Below are 16,354 nucleotides of genomic sequence, written 5' to 3'. Positions count from 1 at the left end.
TTAACAAAACATTGAGCTTTTATATTACCGATTTGAGACGACGGGTCACCAATGACGAAACGCGCGCGCATCGGAGAGAGAGAGAGAGAGAGAGAGAGAGAGAGAGAGAGAGAGAGAGAGAGACTGATCGGCCATTCTTGTTTCGTTGTTGGCGTGTAACACTGTTTGGGACCACCTACCACCAATCATAGCTATCGATCTCACCCACACCCACCCCTTCCTCCACCTACCTCTCCCCTTTCCCTCTCACTCCTGTATCGAGGTAAGAGGTCAGTCAACTATCGGCGTTTTATTGAAGATTGAAAGACGCAAGGTCCGGAACCAAGGCCACGCATAAAAGCACGGCTGATCCATTATAAAGGCCTATTTATAGGACATTGGATTTGCAGTTTGTAGTTTTTCTTGGTACTGGAATCACTCTCTCTCCGTTCGTTACAGACTTTGGTGAACTTTCTACAGCAATTTTATAAAACAATAAGGTAAGAACAATTTCTTTTCTATTTTTATCCGCCGTCAATAGATATAAGTCTCTGCTATAATGAATTTAAGCACGTAATACAAATTACTTTGGTTTATATTAAATCATTATTCTGCTGTGTCTTTAATGTTTTCCGGTTCGAGCCGGCTATTATTTAAGTATGCGCGAGGCTAAGAAGCTCACAACATTACCATCCGGAAGTATAATGGAACAATACACAAAACTATGTGTAACCATGAACTTGTATAGTATTGTTCATACAGTTAAGTGAGAAGAGCTCATAAACGCGGATGGCAAAAAGCAATAACAAAGACCTGAGTGATGTCATCTTCATTCTATCTATACACTAAGCCCGAGCGATATTTACTTTATAGATAGAATGAAGATGACGTAACTCCGGTCTTTGTTATTGTTTTTGGCCATCCACGTTTATAAGCACTTCTCACTAAACTATGTGTACCAGACTATAAAAGTTCATGGTTACACATCGTTTTGTGTGTTGGCCCGTTGTACTTCCGGATGGCAATGTTGTGAGCTTCTTAGCCAATCGCATACTATCTATAAAGTTACACTTTGTACACCGTATTCTTTCCCATCTACCAAGTTGTGGTTGGCTGGCTGTGTATTATGTTAGATCTGTCGCAAAATAGACGCGTCCAGTTAAAAGAGTAACAAGCAATGGTTATTGTCCTTTTTGCTCTTGAGAAACCGAGACAACAACTACCACTTCTCGTCGTCGTCGTCCTCCTCCTCTCCTCCTCCCACTACTACTACTACTACTACTACTACTACTACTACTACTACTACTACTACTACTACTACTACTACTACTACTACTACTACTACTACTACTTCTACTACTACTACTACTACTACTACTACTACTACTACTACTACTACTACTACTATACTACTACTACTACTACTCTACGGCTATCCTACTACTACTACTCTACTACTCTACTACTACTACTACTACTACTACTACTACTACTACTACTACTACTACTACTATACTTACTACTACTACTACTACTACTACTACTACTACTACTACTACTACTACTACTACTACTACTACTAACTACTACTACTGCTGCTGCTACTACTATTACTCCTAAAGGTCAAGCATTTATATAGAGCAATATTCACTAAACGTTCTCAGAGACTGAAGTCCCAGGTTTGAAATTTTTTTTCAGGTTAAGGGACATTTTAATCGATAGATATTTGAAGGACGAGTCTTCTGGACAAAATTTTCAATACCCTTCTTTCCAGAGCGTCGCAGCATTGATGCTATGCGTTAAAGTAAAATACACACAACATACGCCAGCCGGATATAAAGTACCAACACTCAAAACTATGTGAAACCTTGCATGTTTATAGTCCGATGAATACAATTTAGTGAGAAATAATTATCAAAATGGCTGTCTAAAAACAAGAACAAAGAGTTGAGTGACGTCAATTTCGTTCCTTCTAAAGAAACAGTGAATCAGAATTGGCTTTAAATACTACTACTACTACTACTACTACTACTACTACTACTACTACTACTACTGCTGCTGCTGCTGCTGCTGCTGCTGCTGCTACTGCTGCTGCTGCTGCTTCTGCTGCTGCCACTACTACTACAACCATATATATATATATATCGACATCCAAGCCATCCAGACATGATTTTCTGGCATGGTTCCATCATAGCACAACCTATTTTCGTTGCTGACAATGCTGCCGGACAATAACCAAAAACAAACCCCAACAAAACCTAAATATTTGAGATTTTATAAAGCGCAATATCCACTCATCGTGCTCAAAGCGCTTTACAAGGTGTCCAACAGCAACACTTAACATGTAGGACCTGACACGATGCCTGTTAGGCGACATTACAAATATTTTTTTTTGGGACAGAGATATTGTTAACGGCCAGGTACTCATTTTACACCTGAGTACGGTGAGAGAATGTAAGAAAGGAGCCTTTCCCAAGGATTCAACTATGTGCCGAGCTAGGCTCGACCCCAGGACAGTCCGATCCGAAAGCGAGTGTCAAATCACAGGACCACATAGCCTCACAAACAGCAGAAGTCCCAGGTTTGAAAGTTTTTGACTAGAGTAGGGTCATTATAATCGATCGATATTTGAAAAACGAGTTTTCTGGCCAACACGTTCACATTTTTTTTTCAGAGGTGGGCTGAAATGTGTCCTACCCAGCGTGTGCATATATGCAGGTTTGACATCCGAACCAACTTATGAGCCTAGTTTAACATTGTTGTAATGGACAATATCTTTGCGTCATTTTTTGAGATTTCCATTTACAACAATGAGCCCATAAGGAATTAAGTTATCAGACCTGCAAATAAGTGCATGTCGGCCCTACCCCATCAATTTGGTATTATGTCGGAATGAATAAACTTTAAATGGAATAACATCAACTAAACGTGCTAAAAGCACTTTACAATGAGTCCCAAGCTTACAGGAACGCTTAACATGTAAGACGAGGCATGATGCCTGTAGGCGATATTTCGTTGTTTTTTTTTTTTTTTGTTTTTTTTTTTTGGGGGGGGGGGGGTGTTTGTTTTTATTCGACAGAGACAACTCTGTTAACGACTAGGTCAAGGTGATACTAAGCTGCTAGAAGCGGTGGACTGTAAAAAGTAATAAACAAAAATGAATATAACATCTTCAATAAAGAATAAAATAACAAACGCGGAAAAAACCCAATAAAGACATAAATACATTACTAAATTCCAGATAGACGACAGAGAAATTTGGTAGGTCGTCTCAGTAGAAGAAAAAATCTATGATTCTTGGAATTTAGTAATGTATTTATGTCTTTATTGTTCTTTGTTGTTGGCTGAAGAAGGGTTTTGAGCCCGACACGTTCCGTGTTTGGTATTTTGTTCCTTTTTGAAGCTGTTATATGTATTTTTGTTTATTACTTTTTAACAACCAGGTACTCATTTTACACCTTAGTTCGCTGATAGAACGTAAGTAGAGAGCTTTTTTTCATGGACTCAACATTGCGCTGTTAAGATTGGGATTCAAACGCGGGGCCTACCGATCCGATCATAGCACAAGACCACAAAGCCTTACCAGGAGAAGAAAATTGAGTTCAAAGTCCAAAAGATCAAAATAAGACAATTTAAGAGTTTAAAGAAACAAACAAAACAACAAAACAAAACTCACTTTCCACAATAATGGAATGTATTTTTGATCGACGTGTACTTATTTACAAGTCTGATAACTCAAATTGCAATGGAAATACCCTCAAACCAACAAAATGTCCATTACAACACTGACGTTTATTTTTTAAAAAAACAACACAGCATGTGCTATTTGGTTTACATTGCATAATCTACTGTGTTTTTAAAAACAACGGCTGAGCAATGTTAAAACACGCATATCAAAAATGCGTTCGGCTATCAGAGCTGTTAATATAATATACACTGTACACCATTATTTCAAGTTTTACAAGTTGAATTGAAAATTGAATTCGAATTGAATTTGAATCATCGGGTTTACTCCGATATAATACCGTTTTTGAGACGTATAATCAGATGACCTCCAACTTGACAACAGTTCTTAAACTGAGATCTCTCTGAATGAGTTAACTCTCTCCTTACCAGAATTTTCCCTGAAACTTCACACCCACCCAACACAATTTTTTTCCTACTCAAACAGAAAAGGAACAAGTACATCCCATACATATAATTGTCCAGTATTTAATCTTTATCGCGAGAACAAAATATTTTCTTTATAATTTGTGATTTACAAAGGATATCAGAATGAGAAAACAATTGGTTGCATCGTAACGAATGTGACGATTTTCCTATTGACGGCAATGAGAGGGTTAAACAAGTCTCATGGAATTGAAATTGATAACTCGATTTTTTAAATTAATAATTTGGGTTCTTTTTCAGGTTATTTGCTGTCCATGTCACAACAACCATAACTTTATTTTTCTTTAAATATTGTCATTCATAAAACGCTACTATCTACGATTTTACCATGGTCGATGCGCTTTTATTCCTTAGCAGGAATATGGCAAATTCCCATTTCATAAATTACAAATCTTTTTCCTACTAAATCATCCGTGAATAACAACTATAACTGGTACTGGTACTCATTCATTCCCAGGTCGAGAGAGCTAATGTGTTTTAAGTGCCATTCCCCGAGCATACAACCCCGGTTATTGCCACCTATCCAGCTACCCACCACACCCAAAATCGGTTCCATTTGTTACAAGACCAGTCAGCGTATAATTGACCTACCGATATCGATATAAATAAACCCCTCTATTCATCAACTGTATTCGGTTGAGTTTTTAATTTACAGAGAAGAATAGTTCCAAGTGCTTTGGTTCTACAGAAACTGTATTCACCTTTACAAACTTCTTTTATCCTTATTATTATTTGATTTGAGAGTCATCTTGTTCTCTAGCCATGTTTTATACGCCCTTAGGCCTTTTGAATCGATATTAAAACCGATCAAGTTGAAGGGTTGGTTTGAATATTTGAACGGTGGATTTTCCCGTAGCAACGGGTAAAGCAACAGACAACAACAATGGTGATCATTGCCATGAGGGGAAAACTAGCTAAACTTTTAAAACACCTTTTTAATTTTGGTTAGAATTTTTAAAACTTCAAATGAATTAAAATGATTAGCTTGTCGGAAGGTTCAAGCTCCGTGATTGAAAAAAAATTGTATTAGAGATTTATTTGAAGTTTTAGGTTTTAAAGCTTTTGACAAGTTGATGCTTGTTTTAGTTTGATAATTGACATAAAATAATTCTGGCCAAAATTATAAAACGCGTTTTCTTAGTGTCTGTGGCCAGATGAATATATTATGATAAAAACGGGGGGTTGTTACGGTGGCGCTGTTGTAGTGGTTGTTGTTGTTGTTGTCATGGTTGATGTGTGGATAAAGGCACGGAATGGAAGGAAGAGAATAGAGATTATAAAGAAGGGGATTTAGTATGCATGATCGGGAGTCAGATTGTAGATAGTAAATTATGTGACTAACATAGATATCTGATACTGTCAGAATACATTTGAGACAACGTGTAGAGCAGGTCAAATAATCCAAATTGTTGTGGACTCATTGTTGTAATGGAAATACTCTCAAAATAATATTGCCCAATACAACAATGTTAAATTGAATTTATAATTTTTGCATTGGGTAGTCAGACCTGCAGATAATATTTGCACGTCGATATGAGATGATCCATCCGGAAATGACCTTTTTCCTACTACTTGTTGCTACTACTTTTTGGTTCGATGCGGATCCTAATAGCTCGACTGTTAAAGAAAAAGGAATGGTTCCAAATCGGAGTGGAGTCTTGGTTGACCTAAATAAATCATAATGTGAGTGAATCGATTCCCAGTCACAACTCAATGAATTTCACCGAAATTTATTTAATTTTTTTCTTGCATTGCCAGCAATTCTAAAAATACAATAATGGAACTTGTTATTCTTTTTTTTTTTTAAAGCAAGGTTATGTATTCTGGTCTGGTGGTACGATACTTACTTTCGGACTTCTTCTTCTTCTTCTTCTTCTTCTTCTTCTTCTTCTTCTTCTTCTTCTTCTTCTTCTTCTTCTTCTTCTTCTTCTTCTTCTTCTTCGTTCCCATCTTTCGGACTTGCTTTTCAATAGATCCCTGGTTCGAATTCCGTTCTTGGCGGCGACGTAAAGTTGAGTCCTTGGAAAAGGATCTTTACTCATTTCGTCTCAACGCACTCAGGTATTAATGAGTACCGGTTACAGCGATATCTTTGTCGAAAAAAAAATATATAATTAATAGCGCCTCACAGGAGGCATGTCCGTTCTTTTGGTTAAAAGTGTTGCTGTTAGCTTGGGACGCCTTTAAACCATTTGGATATTGCACAATAGAAAAGTTCCATTTTTGTATATTTCAAAAGGCCGGCACTGCAAGACAGGAAATTCAATAAATTTCTTTGAAATTCGTTCAGTCGTGACTGGGAATCGATTTAATTAGGTCAGCCATGTTGGTTGTTACCATGAGATCATTTTCTTATAATGCTCCACCTTTGCCCTTTTATGCATAAGTACCACACGTAATCCTATTGTTAAGCAATAAATCATAAAAAAAAATGAAAAAAAGACGTTGAACATGAAACGAGATATGAATAAAAATAACAATAAAAAATATAATTTGGACCCGCCCAAGCAACGTCAATTATAAATAAAACGGAATTAGAGCAAATCAAGAATTAAAACAGGACATTTTCACTGTTCAGATAATAAGAAAACATAGCATTTCAAACTAGACCCCCCCCCCCCCCTGATATGCTATGTAAACTCGATATTATGTCATCGAGACATATCGATTATCAATAAGACTTGATCTGTTATGAATATTACAAGTTTGGCCAGAAAAATCGTCCCTCATCTTGGCAAAAACTCTAAGACCGGGGACTTCGCGAGGTTTTCCATCAAGTTCCAGGATTGAGAGTTTTTGCCAGTATGAGGGTCTAAATCGATCGATTTTTTGAAGGGCGAGTTTCATGGCCAAATGTTTAAAAACGTCTTTCCAGAATAATGAGAGCTTTTATATAGAGCGATATCCACTCGAATTCTTAAAGCGCTTTACAAAGGGTCCCAGGCCAACAGCAACGCTTAACATGTAAGACGAGACAGGACGCCTATTAGGTGATATTATATTACTTTTTGCACAAAACAACGCTGTTAACGGCCAGGTAGGTACTCATTATACACCTAACTACGGTGAGAGAATGTGAGTAAAGAGCCTTTCCCAAGGGCTCAACTATGCGCCAAGTGAGGCTCGAACCCAGGACTTTCCGATCCGAAAGCGAGTGTCATACCACAAGACCACAACGCCTCACAATAGACCAATTAACTGGTTAAAATGTCCTTTTACACAATTTGTCTGGGAAATTTTTATTCTCTATAAAATCGATAGGACTAAATGACCCAAAACATGTCAAAACTCATGTAACCCGAGATTTCTTTGATTTCCCAGGTTTGCTTATTTATTTATTTATTTATTTATTTATTTATTTATTTATTTATTTATTTATTTATTTATTTATTTATTTATCTATTTACTTATTTATCTATTTATTCATTTTATCAATCTGTCTTTTGCTTTGAGGGTCGTTTGAACTGATCGATTTGTAAAAATATAACCTCCCCCCCCCCCCACACACACACACACACACACACACACCCCCTCCCCCCTTCCCCTACCCCCCTCAACAGAATGAATTAAAAAAACACACACAACATTTTCTGGCCAAAATTTAAATGGGCTTTTTGCAAGTTTTCCTTTTGTAAACTTTATTTGCCTGTTCTTCGATGACTAAGATTTTATCATTTAGCTTGTCCGGATATTAAAGTTGGGTTCTATAATTATTTTACGTGTTGTTCCTGAGTTAACAGGACACGTTTGTGTTTTATGATCGTGCTTATTTGCATATTTAGAGAAGTATCATGCACCTGCTCTCATCCCCCCCCTACCCCCATTTCTCTCCTCCTCCTCCTCCTCCTCCTCCTCCTCCTCCTCCTCCTCTCCTCCTCCTCCTCTCTCCTCTCCCCCCCCCCCCCTCTCGCGCTTTTCCTTCTCTCCCTCCTCTCTCTCTCTCTCTCTCTCTCTCTCTCCCTTCTCTCTCTCTCCCTCTCTCTCTCTCTCTCTCCCTCTCTCTCTCCTTCCCTCACTATTTATCTATATATCTATCTGTCACTCTATCTATCTACCATTTATCTAACAATCTATCTATCTCCCTATAGCCTATTATGTTACACACGATTATCATTATCTCTTCTAGTTTTGTCTGTTTCAATATTATGCGTTTGAGTGTGTGTGTGTGTGTGTGTGTGTGTGTGCGTGTTTGTGTGTGTGCATGTGTGTGTGTGTGTGTGTGTGTGTGGGGCCCGTGAGGTTTCGTTTTTTTTTTTTAATTTTTGGGTCTGTCAGGCGATTTTATACAAAATAATTCATATCGATTATAAATGTGTTATAAAAACACACTGTATTCAGTGAAAACTGTGCTGCTTACTCTTGCGTGTCAGTTCCATAACATAATATACAGGCTTTTAATATTATAGTATCAATCTTCAAATGCAGTTCTTATGACACATTTCACACCTTTTGTATTAAAACCTTTTTTTTCTTCTTTTGGTCGATCTTTCTGTCTTTCTATCAATCAATCAATCAATCAATCTATCTATCTATCTATCTATCTATCTATCTATCTATCTATCTATCTATCTATCTATCTATCTATCTATCTATCTATTTATCTATCTATATATTATATATAATATATATATATATTATATATATTATATATTTATATCTATATATATTATATATATATATATATATATATATATATATATAATATATATATATATATATATATATATATATCGGTTTCCGTATGGATAAGTGTTTGGACGAGACACAAGTCTGTCGCGAAGTTATTTCTGCCAGCCTGAACAACCCCAGCTACCGGTCCAACCAATACTTGGTGCACTGGGGGAAGGGGGAGGGAGGGGGGGGGGGGGTTAGGGTTAGGGTGGGGTTGAGAAAAATATTTTCAACTGCATCCAGGGTCTTTTTGCTCATGAGGAAAGATTTACCACTACCATGGAGCTATTGGGACTCTCTCAGTCTATCTATTTATTTATCCGAATGTTTATCTATCTCTCCCTCTCGTTCTCTATATTTGTTTTGCGTGTGTTCATGTCTGCATTTGGTGTGTCTGTCAATATGTGGGTATATTTCTCTCCCAAACTCTATCTCTCTCTCTCTCTCTCTCTCTCTCTCTCTCTCTCTCTCTCTCTCTCTCTCTTTAATAAAAAAAAATCCTTTACTTCTCTTTCTTCACATACACGCATACATACACTTGTTATATAATCATACACACATTTATACTAACATATATGACCCAACACTAATCTTCTTAGTTTTCTGGTGAAGTGTATTGACGTAACCTTGTCTATGAGTGTGTAAGTGGTATTTCCCCAGAAACAATGCGGCTCTGTGGTCTTGTGGTATATGACACTCGCTTTCCGATGTCCTGGGTTCTAGTCTTGTTCGGCGCGTAGTTGAGTCCGTGGAAAAGGCTCTTTACTCTCTCCGTACTTAGGTGTAAAATGAGTACCTTAACAGCGTTGTCTCTATCGGAAAAAATGGTAATATCGCCTAACAGGGATCATGTCTCGTCCTTAAGTTACGTGTTGCTGTTGATCAGGGGCCCCTTATAAAGAGCTTTGAGCACGTTTAGTGGATATTGCACTATATAGAAGCTCAACGTTCCCCAGAATAAAATGCAGTGTGGCATCATTGGCTCAGCGATAGGATGTCTCTTCTTGTGACAAAATCAAGCGATGTTGGAGGTGTTTAGTGACAAAATTGGTATTAAAAATCTTGTCTCCCCCCCCCCCCCCTCCCACAAACACACTTTTGTTGGTGTGTCTTTGCGTAAGGACTTGGCACAGAGGCTATGTGGTCTAGTAGTATAGCACTAATCTTCGATCGGAAGGTCCCGGGTTCGAGTCCCGCTCTGAGCTGTGCATAATTGAGTCTTTGGAAGAGGCTCTTTTCTCACATTCTATCACCATACTCAGGTGTAAAATGACAACCCGGTCGTTAACAGCGTTATCTCTGTCGGGGAAAAAAAAAGTAATGTCGCCTAACAGGCGTCATGTCTTGTTCTACGTGTTACGTGATGCTCTTGATCAGGAACCCTTTGTAAAGCGCTTTGAGCACATTGAGTGGATATTGCGCTATATAAAAGCCCATTTTTTAAAAAATCATGTGTTATTTTAAAAGAAAGAGCAGAGAGTTTTAAAGATCGAATAAGTAAAATGTGTGTTGATTATAATAGGGGATATAGATCACAAAATGTGCATTGAAACACTAGGAGATATGCTTAATGTTCACTAAATGTGCTCAAAACGCTTTGCAAAGGCACCAAAGCCAACAGCAACACTTAACATGTAAGTTGAGACATGATGCATATAAGCGATATTGCAATTAATCTCTGATTATTTTAGCTGAAGTCTCGGGTTTAAGAATGCTTGTCAAGTTGTGTGTCATTTTAATCGATCGATCTAGATATAAAGCGAAGCTTATCTTGCCCCAACGTAAAAAGGCGGTTTAGTCAACTATTTGCCACTCCATTTACCGTTGACCCTGCTCTTAAAGTGACCAGAAACCAACATGACCACAACATATCCTTTCCCTAATCCCCTCTTTCTAATGGAAATGCGTTACCCTTGTTTGTTATTATAGAACGCATTACTCAAGGATATAGAATTAGATTATAACTGGAGACTTATTATAGATCACAAAATGTGCATTAAAACTCTTTGGGGTATAGCGCAATGTTCACTAAATGTGCTCAAAACGATTTGCAAGGGCGCCAAAGCCAGCAGAAACACTTAACACTTGTTGAGACCAACAACAAAAAACATCCTCAGACATTTTTAAACGCCTGATTGATTCCCTGACGAATTCGGGTCCCCTTTGTGTGTCGAATGATCTAATCTACCAATTGAGCTATCAGCAACCCTTTTCTTTCCTTTATAAACAAGAGACATCGTTTGTATAGGGAATGAGATTAGTGGAATAGCGGAAGAGTAGCGTCCCTTGATTGGACGTCACCGGCGGAAAAGTTATTAGAGAGAGAACGCCATGTTGGTTGTGCGCATGCGTCTCTCGTCCTCGCTTCCCGTGAAAGCCGCTTGAGACACTTCACCGAAAGCGAGGACGAGAGAGACCAGATTGACGTTCTCTCTGTAAGGTGACGTCCAGTCAAGGGGCGCTACTCTTCCGCTAATCTCATTCCCTATCCTGTTCTTAATCCAATGCTGATACCAAGACGATATCATATGTCCACGTTCATGCAAACCAAACAGCTTTCGATCAATACATGCGATTTATTGCCTAGGATATACTCGGATATCGGTGAAGACACACACGGTTTTTATATGACAATGAAAGTAGCCATAATATTACCACTTGACAATAATATGACCGTTCAATGAAGTAAGATATTCTCCGCTTGTCAAAAACTTTGAAAGCAACCAAATACTGTATTCCAAAAAAGATATGATACGTCTACTTACCCATATGCAAATCAAACAGCTTTAGATCGATATGTGATTTATTACCTTTCATGCCACCCTTCCATTGGAAAACCTTATCATTCCTGAGTAAATCCGAATAACAAAATGTATTCAACGCTTACAGAATATTTGTGCAAATTTTATTGATTTAAAATAAGGTGTAAAAGACAGCGGATTGGCAATTATATCACCATACTCAGGTATAAAATGACAACCCGGCCGTTACCAGCGTTATCTCTGTCGGGGAAAACAATGTAATGTCGCCTAACTGGCGTCATGTCTTGTTCTACGTGTTACGTGATGCTCTTGATCAGGAACCCTTTGTAAAGCGCTTTGAGCACATTGAGTGGATATTGCGCTATATAAAAGCCCATTTTTTAAAAAATCATGTGTTATTTTAAAAGAAAGAGCAGAGAGTTTTAAAGATCGAATAAGTAAAATGTGTTTTGATTATAATAGGGGATATAGATCACAAAATGTGCATTGAAACACTAGGAGATATAGCTTAATGTTCACTAAATGTGCTCAAAACGCTTTGCAAAGGCACCAAAGCCAACAGCAACACTTAACATGTAAGTTGAGACATGATGCTTATAAGCGATATTGCAATTAATCTCTGATTATTTTAGCTGAAGTCTCGGGTTTAAGAATGCTTGTCAAGTTGTGTGTCATTTTAATCGATCGATCTAGATATAAAGCGAAGCTTATCTTGCCCCAACGTAAAAAGGCGGTTTAGTAAACTATTTGCCACTCTATTTACCGTTGACCCTGCTCTTAAAGTGACCACAAACCAACATGACCACGATTATATCAGAAGATATCGAAATTGAAACTTTAAATAAATTTTATTCACGTTTCGACACAGCAAACAAATTTGATATTGAAAATGAAAAACATAAATTAGACAGGGCTTTGGAAGATGAAATGGCTGTTGAGGTCAGTGAAGAGGAAACGAGATTCGTATTTTCGAAACTAAACGAGAGGAAGGCTGCTGGGCCGGATGGATTGAAAGGAAAACTATTAAAAGAATGTGCCCACCAGCTTTCCCCCATTTATACACATATTTTAACTGGTCCCTCCAATGCGTTTCAATCCCTGAAATTTGGAAAACTTCGAAAATTATTCCTGTTCCAAAAAAAGAAAAACTTGAAACTATGAACGATCTCAGACCTGTTGCACTGACTTCAATAGTCATGAAATCTTTAGAAAAACTTGTTCTTATTAAAATTAGGAATCAGTTTATGCCATTGAGTGATCGTCATCAATTTGCTTACAAACCAGGACGTGGCGTAGAGGATGCCATTTTGCTGTTTACAAACAACATCTACAGGCATCTAGATCACGCTAGGAGCTATTGCAGATTGCTTTTTGCAGATTTTTCTTCAGCGTTCAATACAATGCAACCCCAGTTGGTTGTTCAAAAATTGACTAGTCTGAATTTAAACAAGTATATAATTGCTTGGGTGCTCGAATTTCTTACGGAGAGAGCACAATATGTTCAATTAGGGCAAAACAAATCTTCCTGTATAACTACATATACTGGCGCTCCTCAAGGTTGTGTATTGTCCCCTGTATTATTCACAATATACACGAATGACTGTAGAAGTCAAAACCTGAGTGTACCTTTAATAAAGTTTGCAGATGACACCGCTCTTCAAGGCCTCATAACAAATGGCAACGAAGTGGCTTATAGGCAAGAAATTGATAGATTTGTGTCTTGGTGTGATGCCCACCACCTAGAGCTTAACATAAGCAAGACAAAGGAGCTAGTGATTGACTTTAGGAGAGTGAAGGAACCGATAGAACCGTTAAAATTAAAGGACCAATTCGTCCAGCGAGTTCCTCACTACAAATACCTTGGTGTAACGATTGATGACAGGCTCAAGTGGGATGAACACTTGAAAATAATTAGGCATAAGATGTGCAGACGTACATATTTTTTATCAAAACTCTCTCAGTTTAGAATAGATAAAACCCTCTGCACATTATTTTATAGAGCAGTAATCGAAAGTGTTTTGTCATTTTGTATAACAGCTTGGGGAGGCAATTGCTTAGCAGTGGAAAGGAACAAAATAAATTCAAATATTAAAAAATCCATTAAAACGCTATATAAATGATGTTGACGATGTAGATCTTTTATACGAGAAATTTTGTATAAATAAAATAACTAAAATATTAAATGACCAGTATCATCCACTAAGACCATCAATTATTATGTCAGAAAGAAGTGGTCGCCCTTTCTCTATTTCAACGAAAACAGAGAGACACCGAAAATCTTTTCTGCCGTCCAGTATTAGGCTTTATAACAACAAGCAATAATCATTTTATATAATTATTTCTCATTTTTACTTTTTAAAAATATAAATATTAATTTATTAATTTATTTGTTTTGCAATCTTTTCAATTTTCAATTTATAGTGACAGTTTTAACTATTTTACAGTGTTGGAATTATTCATATTATAAAGCGCAGCTCTGGTTATAGAGTTGCTCCTTTTTTATATATATACATCCTATTTCCATTGTATTTTTATCTTATGTGTAAATTATAACACGTCTGTACAAAAAATTTCCTTTTTGGGATGCAATAAAGTATTATTATTATTATTATTATTATTATTATTATTATTATTATTATTATTATTATTATAAATAATCTTTTAGTGGGCATGAATACAAATCCAACGTTTTTCTTTTTCTTTTTTCTTTAAAAAAAATTTTTTTTTGGGTCAAATTGTCATTCAAGTAGATGGAGAAAAATACAAATTATGCTGAATAGAAATACTACGACCATACAAATGGTAAGGAGATATCTACGAATCTTATATGGAGGGGTGGAATAGATTTATTCTTTCATTTCTCTGAATCTGTTAAACTCGGGATTTTTTAAATCGTGCAATAACACATACTTGCAAGCTCGTAGTGTTATTGGGCACGATAATATAACTCGTTTAATAAATAGAAAGAATTGAAAGAATCTAACATTTTCCATCCCTTCCATTGGAAAACCCTATCATTTCTTAGCAAATACGTAATCGTTGAATAATGCTTTGACCACTTACAGGACATTTGCGCCCATTATATTGGTTTAAAATATGGTGTTAAAGACAGCTGATTGGCAATTAAAAATAACCTTTTGGTGCGTATGAATACAAATCCAACTTTTTATATTTTTTGGGTCAAATTAGTCACACCCAATTACTCATTCTAGCTGAAATATCTTCTACTGGCGAACCCCCCCCCCCCCGGTCACACACACACACACACACACACACACACACACACATACACACACAAACACACAGAATAATACTTTTAAAATTATCAACCTAGATAAACATCAACCCTTTAACATTATTGAATTTGATAATAATAATAATAATAATAATAATAATAATAATAATAATAATAATAATAATAATAATAATAATAATAATAATAATAATAATAATAATAATAATAATAATAATAATAATAATAATAATAATACTTTATTGCATCCCAAAAAGGAAATTTTTTTTGTACAGACGTGTTATAATTTACACAATAAGATAAAAATACAATGGAAATAGGATGTATATATAAAAAAGGAGCAGCTCAATAACCAGAGCTGCGCTTTATAATATGAATAATTTCAACACTGTAAAATAGTTAAAACTGTCACTATAAATTGAAAATTGAAAAGGTTGCAAAACAAATAAATTAATAAATCAATATTTACATTTTTTTGAAAGTAAAAATGCGAAATAATTATATAAAATGATTATTGCTTGTTGTTATAAAGCCTAATACTGGCCAGCAGAAAAGATTTTCCGTGTCTCTGTTTTCGTTGAAATAGAGAAAGGGCGACCACTTCTTTCTGACATAATAACTGATGGTCTTAGTGGATGATACTGGTCATTTAATATTTTAGTTATTTTATTTATACAAAATTTCTCGTATAAAAGATCTACATCGTCAACATCATATATATAGCGTTTAATGGATTTTTTAATATTTGAATTTATTTTGTTCCTTTCCACTGCTAAGCAATTGCCTCCCCAAGCTGTTATACAAAATGACAAGACACTTTCGATTACTGCTCTATAAAATAATGTGCAGAGGGTTTTATCTATTCTAAACTGAGAGAGTTTTGATAAAAAAACATGTACGTCTTCACATCTTATGCCTAATTATTTTCAAGTGTTCATCCCACTTGAGCCTGTCATCAATCGTTACACTAAGGTATTTGTAGTGAGGAACTCGCTGGACGAATTGGTCCTTTAATTTTAATGGTTCTATCGGTTCCTTCACTCTCCTAAAGTCAATCACTAGCTCCTTTGTCTTGCTTATGTTAAGCTCTAGGTGGTGGGCATCACACCAAGACACAAATCTATCATTTTTTTTGCCTATAAGCCACTTCGTTGCCATTTGTTATGAGGCCTTGAAGAGCGGTTTCATCTGCAAACTTTATTAAAGGTACACTCAGGTTTTGACTTCTACAGTCATTCGTGTATATTGTGAATAATACAGGGGACAACACACAACCTTGAGGAGCACCAATATTTGTAGTTATACAATACAGGAAGATATGTTTTGTCCTAATTGAACATATTGTGCTCTCTCCGTAAGAAATTCGAGCACCCAAGCAATTATATACTTGTTTAAATTCAGACTAGTCAATTTTTGAACAACCAATTGAGGTTGCATTGTATTGAACGCTGAGGAAAAATCTGCAATAGCTCTTAGCGTGATCTAGATGCCTGTAGATGTTGTTTGTAAACAGCAAAAT

General features: G+C 36.4%; 1 protein-coding gene across 1 annotated transcript in view; it reads left to right on the top strand.

The window, feature by feature from the left end:
- Nucleotides 1-173: 173 nt before the first annotated feature.
- Nucleotides 174-16,354, top strand: part of LOC144973462 (uncharacterized) — a 49,416-nt gene continuing 33,235 nt past the window's right edge. Inside the window, exon 1 of the mRNA XM_078915932.1 lies at nt 174-479. The gene's annotated coding sequence lies outside the window, so the exon portion shown is untranslated. The remainder of the gene's footprint in view (nt 480-16,354) is intronic.

This window comes from Berghia stephanieae, chromosome 5 (assembly GCF_034508935.2).
Source record: "Berghia stephanieae isolate SIO BIC M18660-M18661 chromosome 5, UCSD_Bste_1.3, whole genome shotgun sequence".
NCBI classification, from domain to species: domain Eukaryota; kingdom Metazoa; phylum Mollusca; class Gastropoda; order Nudibranchia; family Aeolidiidae; genus Berghia; species Berghia stephanieae.
The sequence above is the reverse complement of the archived record's forward strand: the minus strand, read 5'-3'. Positions and strand labels throughout refer to the sequence as shown.